We start from the raw sequence: 22,983 nt of genomic DNA on the forward strand, positions 1-22,983 counted from the left end.
TTAGCGATCCTACCTACTAAGCTAGAGGTCCCGGGTTCGAATCCCGGTAGGTGCAAGCATTTATATGATGAATAATGGATGTTTGTTTCCGAGTCATGGATGTTTTAATGTATTTATGTAATCATTTCAATTACAATATAATATGTAAAGTGATGCAACAAACATACTCAAACGTCAAATAGTCAATGCCTTTTATTTCATCTATTTAAATAAAAATGAATTGCATTTCGTTAGTCTCGCTAAAACTTGAGAACGGCTGGTTCGATTTGGCTAATTTTCCAGAGTCGTTTAAAAGGTGAATAAAAATATGAAAATGTTCGGAATTAAATAAAAACAACAATTTTGTTTTTCCTTTGATGTGTCCCTCGTCGTTCAAAATCAAATCGAAACAATAGTTTAAAATGAATAACTAATTAGAATCTTTATATCGTTCGAACTTTTAGCTACCTATAGTTAGTAGATTTTATGTACGATTTAATATTTGGTAGGTCTGAAAATCGGTCGACATCTATTTTTTATACCCCAAAAATTTTAATTATTTTTTTCTTATTACAGTCAGCTAGTTTAAAATAAATATTTCTTATTACACATAAGCTGCTATCAAGTGTAATTGTAATCCGCGATATTTTCAATAACTTTCATTTAAAACGCAATGAATAATTAATTAAAAGTTGAAACGAAAACAAGTTTTTATAATAATTAACACAACAGCTATCATCACCTGAAAAACTGTAATTATTTTCTTGTGATTAAAGAAAAAAAAATCAATTTCCAAATAAAGTATCGAACATAATTACAGTTTTACTTAGAAAACTTATTATTCATCAATAATATATAAAAAGTGATGCATTGTTATTAATATATTATTTAAATTACTTATATACCTATATGGTACAGGTTTTTTCGAATAGATATAGATAAGTTATATTATATATTTATTTACCATAGTGAGTGATAATCCTACTAATATTATAACTGTGAAAGTTTGTATGCCTGGATGTATGTTTGAACTTCTTTAACGCAAAAACTACTGAATGGATTTTGATGAAACTTGACAATAATATGGCCCTCACACTAGAATAACACATAGGCTATATATATATATAAGAAAATGTATGTTTGTATGTTCCCTAATAACTCGTAAACTATTCGACCGTTCTCAATGAAATCTATTGTAATAGATTCGTTGAAGCTCAAGGAAGGTTTACATATATAATTTATATGAAAAAAAACTTCTGCCAGGTTATCTAGTATAACATATAGCAACAACACACAATCTATACTAATTAATATTATAAAGCTGCAGTGTTTGTTTGTTTGTTTGAACGCGCTAATCTCTGGTACTAGTGGTCCGATTTGAATGATTCTTTCAGTGTTGGGTAGTCCATTTATCGAGGAAGGCTATAGGCAATGTTTTTTTTTCAAAATTAGGGATCCGTAATAAAATTGTTATTTTGTAACACAAGGTGTAAAATCGAAAACCTATTTTTGCGTGCGCTGCAAAAACTATTGACAATATAACAAAATGATGTACAGGCTATAATATAGGCAATATTTTATTACTTATAAAACTATCGCGTGAATTATACTTTATATGGCAAAACAACGTTTTCCGGGTCAGCTAGTATTTATACATAAGAACTGATGATTTCGAAAATAAAAAAATTATGTCCCTAGTAGTGCAGATTATATATAGAATAGTAACATATATTATGTATATATTTTGTCAGCATTTAATATTTTTTTCCTTAAATAAAACACATGCAAACTGCTGTGTGTAAATTTTTATAAACTACGTTCAAGTGCATTTTCTTATCAAGTGCCTAAATACAAACCCCCTTATTCATAATGGTCCGCTAACTTTAAACAGCCGCTAAGGAGTGTTTTTTCTCATTCTAACTTAGGTCAATAGGAGAAGACAGAGTGAGAATTAGCAATGCTTTAGGTTAGCAGACTATTATGAATAAGGGGGTAAGTCTCATGATGTCATCATTGATAACGACAAACTTCCACCCTTATTTCAATCCCCCCAAACCTCCTATTCAAGATAAAAGGTCTATCTCCTTTTCCAAATTCTAGTCTATCTCTGTTCTAAATTTTATCAAAATCATTTCAGTGGTTTAGGCGTGAAAGCGTAACAAACAAACTTACATTCACATTTATAATATCAGTACCTAGGTATGTATATCTTGGAAAATGGTCTTTGTTTAAGACTCTTTCATGCCTAAACCACTGATCGTATCGACATGAAACTACCACCATTCGATGCGAAATTTATCCTTTTATAGTTACTATTTTTATATTTTTTTTTGTATAATTTGTTTCCTTTTAAAATTCGACTAGAGAAGCGGGCCGGAACGGCTAATAAATAAATATACATCTCCTTCTGTTTATATAGTATATGTACCTGTATATGTTGTATAATAATGTATAATTCATTATCACCGCGTAACACTATTCAAGGTTATATATTAAATATATAAAAATATGTGTGAAATGACACAATATGATAATTAGTTTACACATTTAAATTATTTAAAAACTTACTAGTTGTATAAATAAACAACTAGGTTTACTTTACCAGTGGAAGGCTCCTTTGCACAGGATGCCGGCTAGATTATGGGTACCACAACGGCGTCTATTGCTACCGTGAAGCAGTAATGTGTAAGCATTACTGTGTTTCAGTCTGAAGGGCGCCGTAGCTAGTGAAATTACTGGGCAAATGAGACTTGACATCTTATGTCTCAAGGAGACGAGCACAGTTGTAGTGCCAGGATTTTCGGGTTTTTCAAGAATTCTGAGTGGCACTGCGTTGTAATGGGCAGGGCGTATTAATTACCATCAGCTGAACGTCCTGCTCGTATCGCCCCTTATTATCATAAAAAAGTACGTAGCTACAATACGAAAAAATTACACGACTGCTACCAAATTAGGATCACTCTCACACACTCAGAGTCCATAGGGAACGTATGTTACAACAACTTTTTACACAACCATCGCATCGTAGTTAATAATAAAAATATATATTTTTTATTTCTTAAATTACTTTAAAATTACTTAATTTACAATGTTTATTAAGTGTATATAAACTTTGTTAGTAATTGAAACTAAAATGCCGGGTTTCGTAGTAAGACTTTGTAAAAATAATACTACAAGAAATAAGAAAGACGCTGGGATCACATATCATCAGTAAGTATTTTGTATTTTATTAATTTCAATGTAAAATAACACGAAGCGTATGTTATAAAATTTGAAAGATGCACACACAAGCATCTAATAGTTGCCGTAATAAAGCTATTGCTCTTAGGTAGTGCGGTATCTAGTTGCGGAGCGCTGCGGAGACCAAACCCCTTAATCTAAGTTATCGAATGACGTGTCACCTAATGTTATTATGAGTGAAATACTATTTAATATAATCTTAAAGATAATGAAAATAGTAGATATTGTTAATGAACTCAGAAAACCTTGCATGTGATAATTATTATTAAAAATATATAATAATTATTATATTAACAAATAGAGATATATTTATTTACCATAATGAGTGACAATCACATAAAATATTGCAATAACACTTGGTAAACGTTATGTAGCAACATCAGTTCGTATTCGCTTTGACATGGGGAGAAGAACTGACAAGAAACTTCCAGGCCACTTTTAAATCACATATTATGAAATTATCTTAGCCTACTAATTGGGTTATTTTCAAAAGTAATAGCAATATTTGTTCCTAACTAATGAACGGATTTTAATGGGGATTACTTCATGGAATGCAGTTTAGTCCAACTTGAGAGATATGATAGTTTTAATTTCGATTTAGAATCAATCATTATGTTTATTGTTCTAATAATATATAAAAATTAATTGCTTTCGTTAGTCTCGCTAAAACTCGAGAACGGCTGGCCCGTTTTGCCTAATTTTGGTCTTCAATTATTTGTGGAAGTCCAGGGAAGGTTTAAAAGGTAAATAAATAAGAAAGTGGTCGGAATTAAATAAAAACAACAATTTAGTTTTTCCTTTGATGTGTCCCCCGTCGTCCGATATTTGTTTTGTATGGACATATTTTCTATGAGAGAATTTATTGACGCACGGTTTCACAGTTCTGCTGTGAAACAATTTAACTATCTCAACAGGGAGCATATTTTACGAAATAATTTTTTTATGAAATATTATTGACAAATCATAAAAAATCAGTGTTTTATTTATTATTTACAGAACAACGTCTACCGGGTTAGTTAGTATTACTTTATATCCTAATATATATAAGTCTAGTATCCTGATGTTTGTTTCCAGTGAACTCCAAAACTAATGAACGGATTTTAATGGGGATTACTTCATGGAGTGCAGTTTAGTCCAACTTGAGAGATAGGATAGTTTTATTTCGATTTGGGACCCGTAATTATTTTTATTTGCAATATTTGTTTTGTATGGACATATTTTCTATGAGACAATTTATTGACGCACGGTTTGACAGTTCTGCTGTGAAACAATTTCATTTTAACGACAGGGAGCATATTTTAAGAAATAATTCATGATGTTAAATATTATTGATAAATTCATAAGAAACAGTATTTTATTTATTACTAGCTGACTCAGCAAACGTTGTATTGCCAATTAAAGTACTAAAAAAAAAATTAAAACACAAAAAACAATTTTTAAATTTTTTGGGTATCAAAAATAGATGAATACCGATTCTCAGACCTACCAAATATATCGTACATAATATTTATCGTAATACAATTATTATTAGATTTCCATTTTGGTTTTCATCGGTGGATGAATAAAATAAAAATAGCTATTAAAACTATTTTTGGGTTGGTGATAAAAGGGTAAAAATTTTAAATTTATTTTACATACAATTAATACATACATACAAATTAATGCCACATTATAGAAAAATAAAAACAAAAAATTACGTCCAATAAAAAAAAATTAGGGTGGTCCACTTAACATTTAGGGGGATGAAAAATAGATACTAGCCGATTCTCAGACCTACTGAAGATGCATATAAAATTTGGTATAAATCAGTAAAGCCGTTTCGGAGGAGAAAGGTAACTAACATTGTGGCACGAGAATTTTATATATAAGATGTACAGAACAATGTCTGTCGGGTCAGCTAGTTAGATAATATTAATATAAAAGTTGTAGGTACAATGTACAAGAACTGTTTACAAGTCGTAGAGCTCTCAGAGTTTATCTAATGTTTAATGTCTGCTGTCAAAGTGTCACATTTCCTCGTTCTAATTCAAGCGAACAGACCTCAATAAATTGTTAAATTATGTTACATAACAACAGCTGGGTAAACGTAACAATATTTAGAATTATAACAAGAATCATACTTAAGGCGGGGGACCGAGCCAATGGCCTTGAGGAATCGAGCGGAGCTAGGTTACCTCTCTCGCACAATATCACCATAGTTTTAATTCAGAATTAGAACTATTTTTAATTTATTACAAACACAATAATTAATACTTTAAGAAATAATAAAATATGTCATGTTAAATAGTGTTGGTAATCAGTTATTTTTTCCTAGATTGAATGATTAACATGACTCCAACTGTAAAAGTTTGTGGTGCTTAGGATTTTTTTTCGTAATGTCTATTATAGAAATGTAAAGAAAAAATGAATTTTTTTCTCATATTCTGTAGACATATAATTATTCAAAAATAAAAGCTTTACATAAACCTTTAAAGTGAAGGTTTCAATTTTGCGCTATTTTGGCGATTTCTTGGTGATACGGTGATATATAGTATCAGAAGCACGCAGGTATCTGATATTTTGCACATCTAAAGCTATAAATTACATAATCAGAGTTGGCACGGACGAATCATCGTATACCGTACGGTTCGGTAGGACCAAATCCGATCATGTGTATCGGCTATAAGTTTGAAAATGACGGACTTATTCAGGCGTTGGTATGTAGGTAGGTACCTACATAATGTTGAAAACTTCAGTGGGGGAGGCTTCTTTGCTCAGGATGCCGGCTAAATAAGATGTTGTTTAGTAGTTGCTGGTCATTGGGGTAATGAGACTTAAGGCGAAACACGGATTCAAGGTGTTTTTAGACAAGTTTTGTGGTGAAAATATAGCATTTGGAGCTATGAACACTACTTTATCCTGTTACACATACCCTTAAGTCTTACTTGTAGGATGCTAATGCTTGCTGTTGGTTAAAGTTACCACTCCAGAACTATTATGAACTACAAGTTTTCTTTGCAGTTAAACAAGTTTTTTCTCGGCATGATGCATTTGTTTAGTATACTACTCTCATAAAAGTTGTTTTTATAGCTTTTACTTTTTTTGTGAAGGTACATTTATTCAGATTAGTAATCTTTAATAAGGATTGTAAGCAATTAAACTGTTTGCGCCTGTTATAATGTTACATTTTAGACGCAAGAATTTTTAAAATATTGGCTATGTTACATACGAGCCGTGAACTCATATTGTTCAAGGTCGCCGGCATTTATTGTCGCCTTAACATAAGTCTCAGGTTGAGATCTATAGAGCTTATCTTAGAGTTTGTTCAGACTTCACTTAAGTAAAACTCAGACGAGTATGATAAAACGCGAACTTGACTTTTGTATTGGATTGTCTTAACTTAAAACTCAGCATAATTTCAACTATCAAATGTCTATAAAAACGAAATCAAATATTGTGTTAAAGTTATACTCAGCTAAGCTATACGTTAGTAAAGTCTGAGCAAAGTCTAAGAACGACGTATAGATTACAGCCTAATAGTGATGAGCGTTATACTGAACACAAAATTTTGGGTTCAATCAAAAATCATTGTAATCATATCATTTGCAATAAGGTGAAACACATGTCTCGTTAAAACTTTGCATAAGTAAAACTTGCAAATATTATTGCAGAGGTTTTGTCTCTGCGTTGATCAATCGGTCTGGATAAGTTATTAATATAATTTGTAAAGTAAGTACCTAGGTATAATGTGAAGGCGTAAACCTGTATTAACTATTCAGTACCATTTGCTAGCACAGTCTTGGCTTCTTACTCTTAAAATGAACCTTTTCATACAAGCTACTAATGTATATTATGGTTTTCAATACCTCTTGTGTACGGTAAGCCTATATTCTGAAAGATTTTTATCCGTTAGAACCCTATAAACTTATACAAAACATTCCTGTATCAATTACTGTAAAATACACCTTTTCCTATGCTCTCTAACATAATTATTTCAATATTTATAATGTCAATTTAAACAATTCAGCAGTACCAAAGTATTAAAATGTGTCGGTCTATACCTTTTGTAGATCAGGTATTTCGCAAGTTCGCCAAAGCGTCTATGAATGCTAATAACTCAATTGTTTTTGTCAATGCGAGGCCAATATCACCCATAAAGGTTTCCTTTGTAGATACAACAACAAAGGGACACTTCGAAGGTTGAATGAAGGGAGGTGAATCGTAAATAAACATATTAAAAAGCAATTACTTATCAATGCAATTAATTGGAGATTACAGTGCATTGACAATAAGAATAAACTAACGATAGCACGAATATTATTAAATACACTGTTAAAACAGCACGGTTTTTACCTACGTCTATATTTAGACTGTGTACTGACTTGTAGAGTTCAGACACGCGCACGGTATGTCTTTTGTAACTCGCAAATTACAAATTTGAAGCTAATCGCAGTGTGTATATAAATATTGTGACGTCATCCTATATCAATAAGGCACAAAGTTACGGAAAATAAATAATAAAACATATTGTAAGCGAAGCAGGTGGGGCAATAAAGCGGTGAGGCGTGCGGGCGGTAGATAGAGTAGGAGTCGGCAGGCGCAGTAACAACCTAAATAAAACAGAGAAGCAGGGAATGGTGAGAACTGAGAAGTCGTCCGTCTCCACTCTCCTCGGATACGGAACGCGTTACGCCCGCACACATTCACAGCCGCTAGCCGGCGCACTCACACAACGATGTCCAGACGAAAATAAAACCCACTCGTGTAGGCATGCAAATGGGAAGGTTCATGGATATAACAAGCGCCATGTCATAATGAGATCCTTACGTTTCGTGGTACTGTCGCAAGACGATCACGGGCTCATCTCAGGCCGGGTCACGGCGACGTCACTCCGATCTCATCAGCTAGCGCCGTCCGCCACTATAACTGGTTTAGTGGGCGACTGGCGTCTCCAATGGAAATGTACACGCGTGACAACCACTAACATTCGGCACTCGCGATATCGCGTGTCTCACTGCGGTCAATCAGCAGGAAAATCAACCGGAGATCAGCATGAATGATGTCATAAAACTGCGCACGAACGCGAAATGTGTTATGTCGGCGCGGGCCGCGGAGCGACTGAGGGACTGGGCCGACCGCGACACTACGAGTTGCGTGCGTATAGTGAGTGGCCGTGAGCTGAGAGGTGCGGGGCGCGGGGACGAGGAAACCCGTGCGAGTACGACGCGGCTCGACTACCCACGCGGGGGGCGGAGGGGGCCGTGACCGCCGCGGGTATGGGGAAGGGGGGGGGACGCGGCTTAATCACGTAGTAAGTATGCCCCCGCCCGCCCGCCGCATACAACCTGCGGCCTGCGCCCGCCAGATACATGAATAAATAGTAAATGCACGCCGGCCGCGCGGTGCCAGACCGAAACCGGACACTTATCGAAGCTAAATGAATTCCTACGTGAGCGTTGCCACCGAATCTCGGCTGAGGCGCCGCCGACGGGCAGTCCGTGGCGCCGCGTGGCCGCACCTTCCTCGCATCAACTCTCATTTCTGTTCATAATTACTTTTATACATTACATTCAAATATCTCAGAGCTTTACTCGCTGTCTGTTGATACTCTTGTGGCAATACATGATGAGATAAGACAGTACGTAGGTAATTGATTTACGCCATCTTTAAGAGATGGGTATATACCTGAATTATAAAATCCAATAGAAACAGGAAGCAACACATATGTGAAGTCACAATAAAAAAAAATTAAAGCTTGTAATATTGTATTCTCGGGAATGATACATTTTTAAGTACCTAGTTTCATTAACAAAGCAGAACTCTATATAAAAATATTTAGTCCAAATCTCTGCAGGCATTTCCACGGATAATTATGAAATAAAAAATATACGAATATAAATCACATCTAGGTACTCCTGCATTCTTATAGTAGCAACCTAATTCAGAGCTCTAACTTTTACTGAAAGAAACAGAGCAAGTATGTCTAATTTCAGAGAGATCATAAAGACTGTGTACAGATTAATACAAAACAGTTAAGTATATTCAATTTATAAAAATTGTTTTTTTTTTCTCTTCTCAAAAACTGGTCTTGTAAGTTGTGACTGATCGGAGCTGCGTTCAGAAACGCTCCGACACTTTTAACAACAATTATCTCTTAGAAAATCATTTTTGTCTTTGTACCAAAAAGTCAGTTTTTGTAAAATATATTTTAGCGTTCCTACACCTTATTGAAATTCAGTTTTTTAAGGGTTGCCAACCGTACTCTAAAATAGAATTTCATTCTATTTTAGTTTTATTTGAGTACGGTTGGCAACCCAACTAAACTGTTTGTATGTTATAGAGATACTATACTCACTTTTGGATTCTAAAAGCATTATATTTACTTACTTATATCTGTAATTAAAGTATCGGCTTCCAAATTACCGGTTGCCTCAGTAGCAACGAGGTTCTTAGGTAATTCACGTTCTCATTGTTAAGCAAACGGTATCTGAGATAAGCCTTATAAAGGAATAAAGCTAAGCCCGAGGACAAATAGACGTGCCTTTGCACGTTCCTTTGTTGAGATTGCTTTTTATCTCGATAAACCACTTCAGAGCCACTTTTTACTAGTAAAAGTGGCTACAACACAGTTAATTTACCTGTATTTCTGTGAGTTTACTTCATCCAATTCGCTTTCTTGCAATGCAGGAAGAGTAAGAAGGCATGCCTTCTTTGGCAAGCTTTTTGTGAAGTTATAAGTTAACAATATGTAGGTTTTATATGACAATAAGGGACGAGACGAGCAGGACGTTTAGCTGATGGTAATTGATACGCTCTGCATTACAAAGCAGTGCCGCTCAGGATTCTCGAAACGCTCACAAATCTGAGCGGCACTACATTTGCGCTTGTCACCTTGAGACGTAAGATCAAGTCTCATTTTCTCAGTAATTTCACTAGCTACAGCACCCTTCAGACCGAAACACAATAATGCTATCACATTACTGATTAACGGCAGAAAAAGGCGCCGTTGCGGTAACTATAATTTAGCCCGCATCCCGCACGAAAATGGTCGCGGAATGGGGTAAATTCAACCTTGTCCAAGACTCAAGTTTGCGCGTTTACCACAAAAAAAACCCCATTTTGTCGTATCACCGCTCTTTGACAACACTTCCCTTTAAGCCTCGCCTAGTATCGAAATACTGGATCTCGAAATGTAGAGCGATTGCCAATTCCGTGGTCATCTAGAGGGCAAAGCTGAATTGGCTTCGAAGAAGTTGGGTGTCATTAATAGAGCACGGCAATATTTCAAGCCGGCCCACATTCTAGCGCTCTACAAAACACAGGTCGGACCACATATGGAGTATTGCTTTCATCTCTGGTCTGGTGCACCCAAGTCCCATCAGTTCGATCCTTTCGGCCGCGTGCAATGCAGAGCAGTTTGAAATGTCAGGGAACCAGTGCTCTGGCTGTGAAAGGCTGGAACACTTGGCGTTGCGTAGAGACGTCGCTTCATTGTGTGTCTTCTACCGCATTTATCACGGGGAGTGTTCCGAAGAGATGTTTCACCTGATTCCTGCCGCCGAATTCCACCTTCGCATGACACGCTACAAGTTAGGATATCCTCCCCATCTCTGGTGTTGCAAGAATATGTGGGCGGCGGTGATCACTTAACACCAGGTGACCCGTACGCTCGATAAAAAGCCTCCCACTTGTTAAAGCCCTGAGTCGTCTCACCCTTGGGCCTGGGATTTCCCTATTCTTTCTATGATCCGGGAAAGCACAGGGCGCTACATGTACAATATTTTATGAATAGTATTTAATTATTAAGCATCTGAGCTGATTTAAACAGCGTTTAATAAAATAAAAGCTAAGCCACATGTAGAGCGATTACAGCCAGCGCGGTGGGCATCGAGTGTTTGACATTAATATAGGGACACAACTAAGTGGAAACAGCTAGAAACAAGGTGTTTTTTAAATTTAACGGATATTAATGATTAAAATCGGTTTGTTTTGTTATTAGCATTTGTATGCCTAGTTAAAGCGATACATGCGAAACTGACAAGATTGTACTATCGTAACATACCCTGTTTATACGCAAATATAGAATTTGATTGTTTGATCAATTAGTTTGTGTTATTATTTCGTTCGGAGTGTAAGCATTTTAGGGAGTTGTTTAAAAACCCTTATTAACCAGTTAATTCTGTAAAACCTACAAAATGGTAGACCGTGAGCTTGTCTCGTGCAGTGGAGCGGTGTCTTAAAATCTTAATATATATAAATTACGTGACACGTTGTTTGTCCTCGATGGACTCCTAAACTAATGAACGGATTTTAATGGGGATAATTTCATGGAGTGCAGTTTGGTCCAACTTGAGAGATAGGATAGTTTTTATTTCGATTTAGGACCCAGAATCATTTTTATTTTCAATATTTCTTTTGTATGGACATATTTTCTATGAGAGTATTTAGTGACGCACGGTTTGATAGTTCCGCTGTGAAACAATTTCATTATAACAACAGGGAGCATTTTTTACGAAATAATTCTTGATGTTTTGAAATATTATTTGCAAATTCCTACAAAACAGTATTTTTTTTTATTATCTACAGAACAACGTCTGTCGGGTCAGCTAGTAAATTATAATAAGCCATTTATTTAAATTACAATAGCAAATACGCTTACATACACATTTCATTCCCATTATTTTGAAATAAGTTTATTACTTACTAGCTGACCCGGCAAACGTTGTTTTGCCATATAAAGTATAATTCACGCGATAGTTTTATAAGTAATAAAATATTGCCTATATTATAGCCTGTACATCATTTTGTTCTATTGTCAATAGTTTTTGCAGCGCACGCAAAAATAGGTTTTCGATTTTACACCTTGTGTTACAAAGTAGCAATTTTATTACGGATCCCTAATTTTGAAAAAAAAAATTAGCCTATAGCCTTCCTCGATAAATGGACTACCCAACAAAGAAAGAATCATTCAAATCGGACCAGTAGTACCAGAGATTAGCGCGTTCAAACAAACAAACAAACACTGCAGCTGTATATATTAGTATAGAAAGTATAGATTATAACAGTTGTGAAAACGTCGAAAAAATTGAGTTTAGAGTTAACCTCTATTCTGTGCAAAGCACGCACAGTAACACAAAGCGTTATTCAAACCGCGAGTGTTAAACGTAGCTTGTCACCCACACTAAACTAATATTCCTGGCCTGTTTTGGCTTGGCCCATGTCGGGATAGCCTCCTTGAGCTACCTCAAATGTTTTTAAAAATGTGCTCGTTACAATCGATTGTTACACAAAGTCAAAGTCAAAAAAACTTTATTCAATTAGGCTTAAACTAAGCGCTTATGAATCGTCACTACAAATATTTCTTTTAAATGACTGAATCTATATCTTCGGAAAAGTAGAGCTCGTGAGAAGAACATTAAAGAAACTCAACGGCCACTCTTTTTAATCAATACAGTATTTTACAATGGCTGTAATATACATAACAAATTAGTTGGTAAGCTGCATCTAATATATGAGTCGTGTTGAAATAATATAAATTATTTCACAAAAAGTAATAAATAATTGACTGTACAAACATAAATTATCGTATATTGGATGCATCAGCCTTTAGAGCTTGAATTCATTATTTATGTAAAGATGCTTGGTGAACGTGATGGTCGTGATTACTGTCACAGTTAGTAATGGCATTTATTTAAATGAAAATAAAGGTCAAGACGAGCTGGACGTTCATCTGATGGTAATTGATACGCCCTGCCCATTACAATGCAGTGCCGCTCAGGATAATTGAAAAACCCAAAAATTCTGAACGGCACTACAATTGCGCTCGTCACCTTGAGACAAGATGTTAAGTCTCATTTACCCAGTAATTTCATTAGCTACGGCGCCTTTCAGACCGAAAGACAATAATTTTTTTTAATGCTTCACGGCAGAAATAGGCGCCATAATCTAGCCGGCATCCTGTGCAAAGGAGCCTCCCACTGGTAAGGTATCCAACAAACACAATGACAAGGCTTTAATATTCGAAAAAAAGCAGAGGAAAAAACGCTTTAAATGACAACTTAAAATATAGTAGGCTGTATAGTAAAAAGCTGAGACACTCACGCGTTGAACTCTTCGAAAGGGCCAACGTTCGATTCGATACAGCCCGGTACTCAAACCCGTTCTTCCTCCATCATGCGTTAACCGTGTAAATATTCATGTTTATTGTACCAAAACTTTGATGGATTAATTTAATACTTCGTAAGTCGCTGTTGAATAATTAAGTTAATTACAATGATATACTGTTGGTTGCATAATTTTTTGATTTATATATATATTTGAGTCATGGGTAAGAATGATAAATATTATTTATAAGGCTTTACAACGGGAATCTGAAGCTGAGATGTATAGAGCGTAGGTACTAACAGCCGTTTCCAATATTCAGTGTATCTCTTATTTGAGATAAAAATCGTAACTATCGTTGACTTTTCTGTCCCAATAAACTTATCGACGGTAACTCACCTTATCCGTACACGCTGTCTGTCAATGGGACGACCGCGACGTATAGCTTACCAGCGATAGAAGTTTGTATGTAAATTTCAATTCACGCGTCCCAATATAAGGCGATAAGATTGACTTTTCGGTTATATTGGGACAGCTTCAGATTATTGACAGCTAATTACTGACAGTAGAAGGTAGTAATTTATCTCTATCTGCAGATAGTATATTGGGAACGGCCGTAAGACTTCGATATTGATAAAGTAGATGATTCTTTTCCTGAATTCAAAAAGAAGATAACGGACCACTTCCACATCACAATATAGTGACGAAATAGTTTAGTATTTTTATAATATTTTATTTGTATTTTTCAGTTTTTTTAACTCTAATTGTGTGTTATTTGCTCATGGCACTAGATCCAACAAACTGTGTTGGATCTTATAATATCTTGCCCCTCTTCTTTTTCGTTATTTCTCCTTCTAACTAGTATCTCTATTGCAAGATGTGGCAATCTTTAAGTGGGTCTTCAATTTATCAATAATATGTACTATATTTTGTTTCTTTTAATTAGGATTAATTATTGTAACCTGTTGATTGTCCTTAAATAAAAAATAACAAATTAAAGACTGCTCAAACTTATCTATGGAGTTAAGTCGAATTCCGTATTTTTAAACATTTAAGTACGAGCTAAGTTTAAGCTTAATCTTACTTAGTATGTTCTTGAATTACCTACATATGAAATAGTGGAAATCAAAGAATTCAGATTTATATATATAAATATATATTGACATAGTGTACTTAAATGAAAATAAATGTTATCCAGTGTTTAGTTCCATTAAAAAATAGTTACATATTATTATATCACAAATGCTATTTGAAATAATGAATGACTTGTTTTAAACTATTTATATTATTTAAAGAATAATCGACTTGAATAATTTACTATTGTCTTAACTTCAAGCTCAGCATTACGTTAGCTATCAAATGGCTATAAGTACTAAATGAAACATTGTGCTACGTAACTTAACCGAGTTAAAACTCAGCTAAGTTTTACGTAAGTAAAGTCTGACCAAATTCTAAGTATGATCTTTAGATCTCAGTAAAAAAAACAAATTCTGAGGAGACTTTGTTTTTTTTACGTCGATGTCCATATTTATAAACATTGCTTTAATTTCAAGCTAAGTTTAAGCTTATTCTTACATAACCATAAGTTAGACTATCAACCGACCAAAAAATACGGTTTGAAAACTTGAACATTAACGTTGTGCATTTTTTTATATTTTGAAATGGTTAGGGAATAATTTCGCACGAATTGCTTTATTTATCAGCATAAAAGTACCTACTAGCATTTATGTAGTTAAATACAATATTCATTTATCAAAACACTATCGTACAAAAAAACGACAATTTATATTACATAAAAACTTTAACACTTCAAAACTATTACAATTGTTTTGCATTAAAAAGTTTATCTCTCAGAAAAAACAACTTTCATCCCTAATTTTAAAGACTCTCTTACAAATTTACAATCAGGTCAACATTTATTCAACGAAAAATGAAGTTTCGATTGAAGTTTTGGATGTAGGACTACGGTTCCATTCGTTTCGAAGTTTCGACCGTCATTGTTTGACATTTCGAATATCTAAAAACCTACTCTAATTCATTTACGTTGCGAACGAGAATATCAACTTGAGGAAACCAAAGGTGTAAGTTACCTTTTGATTTTAGTTTGTGTAGATTTTGTTGCAAATTTGATTGAAATGGCTTCAAGAATGCTTTTAATAGAGGCTGCTCTACGTAAAGAACATTTAGAATATAGAGGGTACTGGTGCCGCTTGCGGAAATCTTGTAATATTAGTGAAATTACCGACTTTGAGTGTGTAGGAAACTGAAATAAATCATAGCCTGCTGTGTTTCACGTAAGTTATGTATAAGGGGTGGTTATTGATATTCCCGTGTTGCCTCTGTCAGAACTCCATTTTGAAAGAAGCAGAGGAATCACAGGAAGGTATACGTGTGAGGTTATTTGAAGGTACCCAAGTCGAATTGGAAACACCGCACAAGGAAGCTCAATGTTGTGGATTGAGCTTCCTTGTGCGGTGGATGCATGGAAGAAATTTCCTTCCAAACGCTATGTGGAGGAACGCCTCACATCCAGGTGATTAATTAATTAGTAACAGTAATTTGTGGCATGTAGCGCGAAGGTGGAATTTGGGGGCAGGCAACGAAGCGACGTCTCTCCGCAACGCCAAGTGATCTTCCCGTAAGTACCTACTTGTAAGTCAATTGTGGATTTCTTTTTCAGTGTTTGCACATATTAAACGGTTTAATATATATAGCTGTATATTGTATTATTGCCAGAGATTACCGGCCATGGTGACTGGCCAGGTTATGCGTGGGTAAGTACGTATCGAAGCATGGAACGGCAGGTGTTCCGAACATCAGGGTTGTCGCAGACCAAATTTTTATTTAATAATTCAAGTTTTAGTTCTTATGGCGAGTTTGGTAAAAAATTAAAGGGATGAATTTGTAACGTTGTGTGCTCACAACCGACAATGTAACAATTAGTCGGTATATCTACATCTGTATCAAGTCACATCTTCCAACGTTTTTACAATCAATTCAAATTAAATGTATGTATATATACAGTTTCTGAACAATAGTGAAATGACACAACAAATACGGCGGTAGCTAAGCCACTGCAATGAATGTATGTATTGAAATCTCATAATTCTTATCAATTGTTGTTTATTATATTTATTTACTAGTTTTAATTTAATTATATTCACAACAACATTTAATAAATTAAACTTTAATATCATCATTGTATCAGGGCAAAGCAAACACTGATATCGAATAAATAGAAGCATTAAGATTACCACTACCAAAACCGAGAGTACCGGACAGCAACCTACTCCCTCAGCAAGTTCTGACCCTCATTTTGTTTATAAGATGGTTTATTTTACAAGGTCTTATAGCTTGTTTCAATAGCTTTCAGACACATTCACTCAAATGATCCTTATTATAACCAATTTATTGCTACACGTAAAATAATACGCATTGACAAAAAGCTGCGCAAGCGCCAAATTCACGCCGATCTGAGGCATACCGCGTGTTTAATTTCCCGCAACGGAAAAGTTAATGTTTTTTATAGATAAGAAATAATAAATATATTGATCGTGTGTTCTTAAGTATTTCAACAAAATCTTACTATAGCGTAATATTTTTATTTGTAAGTGATAAATGACGTCCTAATGAATCGTTCACTGAATAATTAATACATGCGAGTGGCACCCCTATTAAATCGTGGTACAACATGTCTCTGTACTCACAGCGAATAACAAATACTTGAATTGTAATTGTAATTAATCTACGGTCCCATCTTCTATAGACAGTTGGTATTGTAATTTTTGTTTTAAAATCCATAACGCACGCTTCCATATTCTGTATTAAAGGGAAATTCCAAATTTTTTTTATGAAAGTAAAGTAAGTGCAGGACGTTCAGATGATGGTAATTGAGACGCCCTGTCCATTTCAATGCAGTGCCGCTCAGGATTCTTGAAAAACCCAAAAATTCTGAGGCTCTACAATTGCAAGTCTCATTTGCCCAGTAATTTCACTAGCATTGAAACAGGAAAAACGATCGATCGAGATCAATGCAGGGTTAGAGGTTAGTTTTAAATTATTTTAGAAATTTTTAAATTTGAATAATCATATTCTTCTGACCTCAGTAAATTTTCGCTAGAATACTCACTAGGCACATCTAAAAATTATTCGAAATTAGTGAAGCCGTTTTAACAGCTATAGGGCGTATAAAGATGTATATGAATAATAAGTTGATTTATACAACTAACTATCTTCCACGCACTACAAAGCTGTGGAATGAACTTCCTTGTGCGGTGTTTCCGGGACGATACGACATGGGTTCCTTCAAAGAAAGCGTTACCTTAAAGGCCCGCAACGCTCCTGTGATTCCTCTGCAAGAGAATGTGGCGGCGGTGATCACTTAACGCCAGGTGACCCGAACGCTCGTTTGTCCTCCTATTCCAAAAAAAAAAACAAAACATGACCCCTTATTCCAATTTTTTTTAAATGAAAATAAGGGACGAGACGAGCAGGAAACGTCCTGCTAAACGTAGATGGTTGTATTTAATACGCCCTGCCCATTACAATGTAGCACCACTCGGACATTTTTTGACGACCTTTTAATAGGCAACTGGGAGTCTAGTTGTATTTTGTACGCACATGGCTATAATAATTATTGTCAATTCAATTCATTAGTAATTAAAGATGGCTGATATCTTTCTTTTACAACACTGATTAATTGTAACATGCACATTGCAGTTTATTGACACCAAGTCGGCAGCCTCTCTCTGAGTCGCCGATTATCCTGTCCCAGACGTCTGGCTGCCCACGCACAAATATATCTCTTATAATCAACAGATATCTACTTGAAAGTACAACAGGTTCCAGGAGAAGATGACTAAAATACACTGTCAATCTTAAAAAAATACTTAAACTAAAAGTACTAGTAGAGTCATTTTAGTAATCATTATTATACCAGTGGGAGGCTCCCTTGCACAGCAAGCCGGTTGGATTATGGGTACCACAACGGCGTCTATTTCTGGCATGAAGCAGTAATGTGTAAACATTACTGTGTTTCGGTCTGAAGGGCGCCGTAGCTAGTAAAATTACTGGGCAAATGAGACTAAACATCTTCCCCCTTATTCATAAAAGTCTGCTAACTTAAAGCATTGCTAATTCTCACTCTGTCTTCTTCTATTGGCCTAAGTCAGAATGAGAAAAAACACTCCTAAGCGACTGTTTAAAGTTAGCAGACCATTATGAATAAGGGGGCTTATGTCTCAAGGTGACGAGCGCAATTGTAGAGCCGCTCAGAATTTTTGGGGTTTTTCAAAGAATCCTGAGTGGCACTACATTGGGCAGAGCGCATCAATTACCATCAGCTGAAATTCCAGCTCGTCTCGTTCCTTATTTTCATAAAAAAATACTATAACATGTTTTGTTTACTGTTGTAACATTGTAATAACTTTACAGTATGTATAATATCTCTAAATTCGTTTTACATTATCGGCCTTACAAATAAACTTGGTATAAAGTTATAACTGATGATAAACAAAGAAAATGCAAAATGTTTACAATATCGTTGACAACACTGTCAATACAATGATAATTCTGAAGTTTCTCTAATGACAAGCTGCCTTGCAAATAAACGCGGGAAACGTTATACGTCCGAACAAACCATTCGTAAGCAAAATGTCTATTTGTAAACATTTTACATATTCTTGGTTTATGCTTAGTTATAACTTTATGCCAATTTTGTTTGTAAGGCCGACTCTCAGAAACCAATTTCGTTTCCCACGTCTATTTGTGACTTATAATTAAAGAACATTGCACGCCCCCACCTTAACTTGAGGATCATCCTCCTGTATATTACACCTTCCTTAAAGGCCGGCAACGCTCCTGTGACTCCTCTGGTGTTGCAAGAGAATGTGGGCGGCGGTGATCACTTATCACCAGGTGACCCGTACGCTCGTTTGTCCTCCTTTTCCATTAACAAAAATATATCTTGAAGTAACATTAAAATTCGGCGGCACAATATCGTTAAATCTTTCCGCGGCGATGATCAACTACTATGAAGTGAAAAACAGCCAATCGAAACTAAGAAAAAAGCGATTCAATCGATGGTATATGGTGATAAACTAGCTGGCTGCCGAGCTCATCCCTTACTCCAAAAATTAGAACAATTAGCTGTTTTATACAATGATAATAATATTGTACCTGAACACAAAAGACCTTGTGTTATAAATAGTTACCTTTCATTTTCTCAGCTCTCTAACCCTCTCTTTCAATATTCTAAATTGCCTTTATTTTCTATGCCTTCCAATGCTCTTACTTCCAACCCTCAGTAATTTTAGACTTAGCTGTTGATAAGTTTTCTATAGAAGCAAATAAAACTTTATCTCATATAATGAACTCAGATTATCGACATTGGTATAAAATCTACACGGATGCTTCAAAAACAGACATGAGTCCGGTTGGGGCTGCAGTATGGATTCCCTCAACAAGAATTATACTGAGTTATAGCTGCCCACCTACCACTTCTGTGTTTACAGGGGAATCAATCGCCATACTTGAAGCTATTCTATTTGTTAAGTCTCACATTATTCTCAAAATAAGAGAAACTTTGAAAGAGTGCTATGAACTCAAAATTAACATAATTTTAGCTTGGATTCCAGGTTACATGGGCATCTCTGGTAATGAAAATGCAGATGCCTGTGCTAGATCAGCTGCTCATTCAGGTTCCTTTCAGTATTCTGAAATATTCACTCATGACTTGTGCTCTACCCTGAAACCCAAGATGTATGAGAGTTGGTCAAACATTTGGCAAGTTTCCAAAACTTTAAATGTAAATTTTATGGAGAACTCCAACCATAAATTCCTCAAAAACCTTGGTTCTCAAAATGTAGGATTCATAATAAAACAATAATTTCAACTATATGCCGCTTACGTTTAAACCATGCCTGCACTCCAGTCTTTCTAGCTAAACTTAGAATTAGGGATCATTCTCTATGTGATTGTGGCCTTGATGAGGGAAACAAGTTGTTTAGTTGTCCCTTAATGCAATCTTCTCTGTACAATTATATACCCGCTGAAGTCACCCGCCCAACCTCCTTTAAATGTCTCCTCTCCCTAGTTTACACTCCTTTTGTAAATATTTTGTGTAAATATATTAAAATAAATAAGATTAAGTTGTAAATATTATTTAGTACTTATATTAATTAATTATTTAAGTATTTCTATTTGTGTATGTCATTTATAGTCTTACAAGCATGTATATTATTTGTTTCAGATATTATTAGAAAATTAAACTTTATGTAATCTGAACACCGATTAATACCGTTAAACTTAGAAGACACATACTCAAAGCTTGGTAGTCTAATCTAACGTGATTCTGGCAAATCTGTGGTATATCTTCCACAGAAGCCACAGTAGGAAGAATAGAATAGAATCTTTTAAAAAACGGAGATAGCCGAAACCCACTACGTTTTAAGCAACTGTTCGCTTTCAAACTTAGCCGGATTATACTTCGTCGCCAATCGCCATACTGTAATTGCTGCTATTTGAAACTTATGTCAAAAAAACTAAATGTCAATTTTTACTAAGGCAGTCCCACCTCTTATTACGTAGTATTTACATCCTCTTTGCTGAAAAAGGGCAATAAAAACAGGCACAGACAGTAATCATAATAGTAATATTTGAAAAAAGAATACTGATCTTTGGTTAAAAATCAAGAACAGTCGGGAACCTTTGTATGGAAAAATTACAGATAGTGTGTTTAAGCTCATAAGCACCAAAACACTTGACGGGTTGTACTCTTTAGTCAAGTTCTATGTGTCTTTACCACTTTTAACAGATTAAAAGTGGTAGCAATGTTATAACATTATTGTTGACAATCATTTTCCTAGGTTGAAGTATCAACTAGATATGGCAAACCCGAGAGGGATTGAAAGAACAAGAACAAAACGAACAAACGATAACTCATAATGTTGTATAAATTTTTATTACTATGTTGTATTATTATGCTTATTCTAACAATCTTTTTACAAATCAGGGAATATTTGAACTAATACTCGTACTGGTACTTACATAATTTGAAAGATTGTGTTTTCTTATTACCGTTCAGCACGGCATATATTATATACAATACTAATACTATGAAGAAACCATTAATCAGTACAAAGCTGTGGAATGAATTTCCTTGTGCGGTGTTTCCGGGACGATACGACATGGGTACCTTCAAAAAAGCGCGTACACCTTCCTTAAAGGCCTGTGATTCCTCTGTTGTTGCAAGAGAATGTGTGCGGCGGTGATCACTTACTCACTCACCAGGTGACCCGTATGCTCGTTTGTCCTCCTTTTCCATTAAAAAAATAAAAAATATAAAAATCATTCTCGACTGTTTTCTCCTTGCTTTTTAGCCCTGTAATATTGATTTTAATGAATATCATCACTAGCTCTGTTCTTGCCTTTGTTGATATTTTTGTTTTTCTAAGTGCTAGATTACTTCAAATAGGACTTTAATAGGCTTTATCATAGAGGACGCAAACAGAACCCTTGAATAAATACGACAACAAAAATTAAAACAGTCCGACCCAGAATGTCTCCTTTATATTAAGTTTCACAGTTCCCTGATAATTTAGTTTTTTTCACATAAATTTTAGTCCGCTGATCATTTTAAGCTGCAGTTTATTGCACTGGATTTGGCTTAGTCTGCGTTAGCGACACAGACATATTTCCAATAATTGTTAGATCTGTGAAAGACTTCAGCTAATGTGACCTTTTAAATAACCTTCTGTCAATTTCGCAAATGATGGTTGCGACTAACAAACAGAATAGAAACTCTGATAAAGAAACTTAATTTTGTTTTCATCCTTTTCATGCATATTTCTAAAGTGAAACTTTTATTACATCGTCTCAAACTTTTTCGTCTGTGTGTTGCATGTCCCGTGACGGTCGGGCGGCGCCTATAGTTCTCAGCAGCTGACCGTGTAGTGTATAGACTATTACTCATTTGTGCCAGTGCTCCACACCTATTTTGTTTTTTTTTCTTTATTGATTTAGGGGCCTATTTTGTTTGTTTTTGTCAGTGTTTGATGTAAATATTGTTTGTCAGTGTTTAATGTAAATGTTGTTATTTATTGTGAAACTTTTATTTGCATTTGGTAAACAACGACACAGCCAGTGAGCCCAAAAAACTGAACAACGAGGAAAAAGCAAATATAAGAAACAATTTTTAAATGTTTATAATGTGAAAAAAAGTTTCACTTTTACCGTGGTTTCAACCACCCAATCATTTTTTTTTGTATGTTATGATCTCGTTCATGTACGGTATTATTATTTGCTTGTCCTATCCAGGCATATACTTCATCCTAGGTATCTACTATCAACATGACACAAGCGTTGTATAATCAAATGTCACGTGACGTAAAACGGATGTGTGTAGTGTGTGTACATAATAGTATTATTATCACTTGCGCAACGTATAATATGATAAGTGTTTGTGAAATTACCTTGTACTACACACACGACAGACTTCCGTTGGTTTTGTATTTGGGTATGTTTGCAAGTGTTAATATTGGTTGTTAACCGACTTCGAAAAGGAGGCGCCCTTTAATTTGTAAAGGGTATTCGGTACTTACTCAGATTTAAATTTTTAATAATTCCTAGAAAGAATTAAAACTAGACATGGATAGATATGCAGTTATACCAGCGTAGATCGAACCC

At 35.0% G+C, this 22,983-nt stretch overlaps 1 protein-coding gene across 1 annotated transcript in view; it reads right to left on the reverse strand.

Annotated features, from left to right (window-relative positions):
* The window catches only part of LOC126972484 (ataxin-1), a 59,128-nt gene extending 50,777 nt beyond the window's left edge, over positions 1 to 8,351 (reverse strand). Inside the window, exon 1 of the mRNA XM_050819284.1 lies at positions 8,026 to 8,351. The gene's annotated coding sequence lies outside the window, so the exon portion shown is untranslated. The remainder of the gene's footprint in view (positions 1 to 8,025) is intronic.
* Positions 8,352 to 22,983: the final 14,632 nt, after the last annotated feature.

Source organism: Leptidea sinapis, chromosome 26 (genome assembly GCF_905404315.1).
Source record: "Leptidea sinapis chromosome 26, ilLepSina1.1, whole genome shotgun sequence".
Classification (NCBI taxonomy): Eukaryota; Metazoa; Arthropoda; class Insecta; order Lepidoptera; family Pieridae; genus Leptidea; species Leptidea sinapis.